The sequence below is a fragment of the Apium graveolens genome, chromosome 9 (genome assembly GCF_009905375.1).
Source record: "Apium graveolens cultivar Ventura chromosome 9, ASM990537v1, whole genome shotgun sequence".
NCBI classification, from domain to species: domain Eukaryota; kingdom Viridiplantae; phylum Streptophyta; class Magnoliopsida; order Apiales; family Apiaceae; genus Apium; species Apium graveolens.
Genome location: NC_133655.1, coordinates 263,145,419 through 263,150,347, shown reverse-complemented (window position 1 = coordinate 263,150,347; position 4,929 = coordinate 263,145,419). Strand labels below are relative to the sequence as shown.

Genomic DNA, 4,929 nt, shown 5'->3' with positions numbered 1-4,929 from the left:
AAAAGCAGAATGGACTGATGAAGATATTGAAAAGGTTCACAAGGACAAGAAAGCCATGAACATTCTGTTTAATGGTCTAGATCAAGATATGTTTGATAATGTTATTAACAGCCAAACTGCTAAGGAAATTTGGGATACTGTACAACTTATCTGTGAAGGCATTGAACAAGTTAGAGAAAACAAAATGCAGCTTCTCATTCAACAGTATGAATACTTTCACTTTAAAGAAGGAGAATCACTAAATGATACCTTCAATAGATTTCAGAAACTATTGAATGGATTGAAGCTGTATGGCAGAGTATACCAAGTCAAGGACTCCAACTTGAAATTTCTGAGGTCTCTACCAAGGAAATGGAAGCCTATGACTGTTTCACTAAGGAATTCTCAAGATTATAAGGACTTCACACTTGAAAGATTATATGGAATTTTGAAGAACTATGAACTTGAGATGGAGCAAGATGAGCTGTTGGAAAAGGGAAAGAGAAAAGGTGGATCAGTTGCACTTGTAGCTGACAATGAGAAGACTGAAGCTAGGAATGAAGAAAAGACAATGCCAAGTCTCAAAATTGGCACAAGCAAATCATAATCAGGCACGGGAAAGGAGCAGGTAGCTGAGGTTGAAGATAATTCCAGTAAAGATGACTCTGATGATGTTGATGAACATCTGGCCTTTCTGTCTAGGAGGTTTGTAAAGATGTAATTCAAGAAAAATGCTAAATTCACTAAGTCAAACAAGAACATGGTGGAAAAATCTAAGTTCAAATGTTATAACTGTGGCATAAGTGGACACTTTGCAAATGAGTGCTGAAAGCCAACCTCTGATAAGAAGAAATTTGAGCAGGTGGATTACAAAAAGAAATATTTCGATTTGCTCAAACAAAAGGAAAGAGCTTTTCTGACTCAGGATGACTGGGCAGCGGATGGAGCCAATGAAGATGACGATATGGAATATGTCAACCTAGCCCTGATGGCTAATTCTGATGAAAATAAAACTAGTTCATCAAGCAACCAGGTAATTATTACTGACCTCTCTCAGCTTTCTAAGATTGAATGCAATGAAGCTATAAATGATATGTCCAATGAATTATATCATTTACGTGTTTCCCTTAAATCACTAGCTAAAGAAAATAAAAGAGTTAAAGAGAATAATTTGTTTTTAAGTGATAGGAATGTTGTGTTAGAGGGTAAGGTAATTGAGCTTGAAAAGATTAAAATCAAATGCTTATTTGTTGAGAGTGAACTAGAAGAATCTGTTAAGAAAGTAGAAATCCTTTCTAAACAATTAGAACGTGAACAAGATGTAATCAAGGCCTGGAAAACATCTAGGGATGTTAGTGCTCAGATTGTCAAGGTTCAGGGAATTGAATCACTCTGTGAGAATGCCTGGAAGAAAAACAAAAAGGAAGTAAAATTAATTGATGGATTATCAACGGATGTGGAATCAACGGATGATGAAAGTTATCCATTGAAGGAAGAAAAGGAGCATCCGTTAAAGGCTCATCAATTAAAACAGGCAAGTGATTCTAAAAAGAACAATTTGAAAAATCTCAATAAAAAGTTTGGTTCAACTTCCAAGAACTTTGTCAAAGAAGAAGCTAGCACATCCAAAGATGCCAGTAAGGTGAATATAGGACACATGACTTTTGATCAGTTGAAAAATAGGCTTAAGATGGTTGAGGATATAAAGGAAACTAAAAGAAAATCAAATAGATATGGGAAGGTAGGGATTAACAAACACAATAATTACACACCTGATAAACATGCTCCTAGAAAAAGTTGTGTACATTGCAAAAGTGTTAATCATCTATCTGCTAACTGCAAGTCAGTTAAGAATGCTCTCATGCCTTTAACTCCTTCCATGCCTAACATGTCTATGTCACCTCTGCATGTTATGCCTGTTATGTCTCAACAGAATCCTCATGCACATTTCGCAAACATGCCATATGTTAATAATCCTTATTTTGATGCATTCAGTATGCCTCAAATGCCATACAACATGCTGATAAGTGGCATTTTATACCACTTAGAACGTCTTAAAATAGCTTAAATTGGTGTCTTGAAATCAAGTATTTTGTGTATTTGATGCCTTTTTCTAGTGTTTATGCATTTCAGGGTATTAATTGCATTTCGGGGGAGTAATCATCAAGAATAAGCCTTGGCATGTGTTCAGCATTGCGAGAGGAAAGAAAGGGGCAGATTACAGCGAAGAAACGGAGCAAACTCAGGAATTTTCCAGTAGGGTCCTGAGCGCCCGCTCAGCTATGCTGAGCGGCCGCGCAGAAAGCTGAGCGCCCGCTCAGCTATGCTGAGCGGCCGCGCAGGGTCGGGAAAAATAATAATTTGTTTTAGACTTCTACTTCTGTTTGGCTTCCAACTTCTATGTAATCTGAGTTTTATGGGACTATTATATAAGTAGATTTAGAGACGTTTTCACAAGGTTGGATCGTGGTATTAAGCAAGGAGAGAAGGAGACAAGGAAGAAGACCGTTTTAGCACACCGCAACGAAGAGGAAGCATATTTTCTTGTGATTCTTTATTTCGTTGTAACGTTGGATGCTAGTTTTCTTGCTTTTGAACCTAATTACTCTTGTGACGTACTCTGGTTTAATATAATTAGTTTAGTTATTATTCTCTTGTGTTTGTTTATCATGTTTTCATATGAACCCATGATGACGATAAGTGCTATCATGGGCTAATCGTGATCATGGGGTTGTAATGGATTTACTATGGAATTCTTTAGTTAATTGTTTAATACCTTAGTGTGTAATGATTGTATGATATCTAGTATTGGTTGTGCGTATTCGTCTTATGTGCGTCGCGAACATATAAGATAGGGTGTTAATCTCTTGTGAAGCGACGGTGGATCTCGAGATTTAGAACTTGCCATGCTAGCATAGGTTCATGTATGATGTGCATGATTAGTGGGTAACTCTAACCGTTTTATTCGCCCTGTGTAATCAAAAGGAATAACTTGTGCTTAAATCATTATGTTGTCAATTTCTGTAGACATATAGGAACTCAACATAATTGATGCATATTCAACTTCTATCTTAATTGTGGATGCTTGGTGGAATGGTATTAGTACAATGAAAGTTGGCTTTTATCAGTTTCGTGTTATTCGATTAATATCATCACTGTTGCATGCTAAGGGTAATAACAATAACTATTGAAGGAAGTAGTAATGAAGTTGTGATCTCATGAGTGTTTTAATATTATTAATTTGAAGTGTTAATTAAGTGATTAATTAAGTAGTTAGTTGTAGTTAATATTTAGTCAACAATTCTAAGAGTTAGTGTCTTAATATTGAGAAGTAATCATACATTGGTGAGTGAGTTTAATTGAACAATAATTAGTCTAAGTCTCTGTGGGAACGAACTAGAAAGTATTCTATATTACTTGCGAACGTGTATACTTGCGTGTATTATTAGCGCGTGTTTCCGCCCTAACAAGTTTTTGGCGCCGCTGTCGGGGACTCGGCGTATTTGTTTAGTTTATGTACTTACCATCATTGGTCGTTAGGACTCAGTGATTAAGACGTATTTGTTACTTATTGTTTCTGGTTGTGTTTCAGGTACTTTAGAGAGCGTTTATGCAAACTCGTTCTCGTACTCGCAAGAGGACTTTAGATACAGCTGAGGAGACAGACGAAGTTCTTGATATTCCGGAGAAGATAGATTTTGAAGATTCGGATTCAGGAAGTGAGCAGAAAGAACCAGTAATCATGGGTGATCGTATTGTTCAGGCCGACCCAGCTCTTATGGACATTTCTCGGCCTAAAATTGATGACATTCAGTCAAGCATTCTTCATCCGGCTATTCAAGCTAACACCTTTGAAATCAAGCCGGGCACTATTCAGATGGTGCAGAATTCTGTTTCTTTTGGAGGTGCTGCGACTGAAGACCCCAACATGCACATAAGGAATTTGTCGAGATCTGCAGTACTTTCAAGTATAATGGCGTGACTGATGAGGCTATCAAGCTGAGGCTTTTCCCATTCTCACTGAGGGACAAAGCTAAGGACTGGTTACATTCTGAACCAGCTGGGTCCATCACTACTTGGCAAGATCTTGCGTAAAAGTTTCTGGTGAAGTTTTATCCGATGGCAAAGACTGCTGCTATGAGGAGTGCTCTTACTCAGTTTGCACAATAACCTACAGAATCTATTTGCGAAGCTTGGGAACGCTACAAGGAAATGTTGAGAAAGTGTCCACATCATGGAATGCCCGATTGGATGGTGATCACTGGTTTCTATAATGGTTTAGGGGCCCAATCTCGGCTCATGCTCGATGCAGCAGCTGGAGGCGCTTTGTGGGCTAAAAGCTATACTGAGGCTTATAATATTATTGAGATATGGCTGCAAATGAGCATCAAAACCCAACCCAGAGGATGATGCCTGGGAAGGTAGCAGGTATTCTGGAAGTCGATGTAGCCACTGCTATTGCAGCGCAACTCCAAGTGCTGTCTATGAAGGTTGATTCTCTAGCTACATATGGAGTTAATCAAATAGCTATGGTCTGTGAGCTTTGTGCAGGTTCTCATGCTACGGATCAGTGTTCTCTCGTCAACAAATCTGTTCAGTATGTGAACAATTATCAGTGACAACAGCAGCCTGTGCCAGCTACTTATCATCCTAACAACAGAAATCATCCAAATTTTAGCTGGGGTAATAATCAGAATGCTATTCAGCCACCATATCAGCAAGGTGTGAGTAAACAGTTTAATCCACCTGGATTCCAGCAACCATAGCAGTATGCTCAAAGGCAATCATATCCTCAACAGGGAAGTGCAGCTGCACCTACTAATGCTGATTTTGAGGAACTTAAGCTGTTATGCAAGAGTCAGGCGATTTCTATCAAGACCTTGGAAAATCAAATCGGTCAAATAGCCAATACAGTGCTCAATCATCAACCTGGAACACTTCCCAGTGACA

The 4,929-nt window shown here is 38.4% G+C and overlaps 1 non-coding gene across 1 annotated transcript; it reads right to left on the bottom strand.

Annotated features, from left to right (window-relative positions):
• Positions 1–4,113: 4,113 nt before the first annotated feature.
• LOC141688126 (small nucleolar RNA R71) lies at positions 4,114–4,220 on the bottom strand. Its single transcript, XR_012561589.1, has one exon. It is a non-coding gene; the product is annotated as a small nucleolar RNA R71 (small nucleolar RNA).
• Between the last annotated feature and the right edge of the window lie 709 nt (positions 4,221–4,929).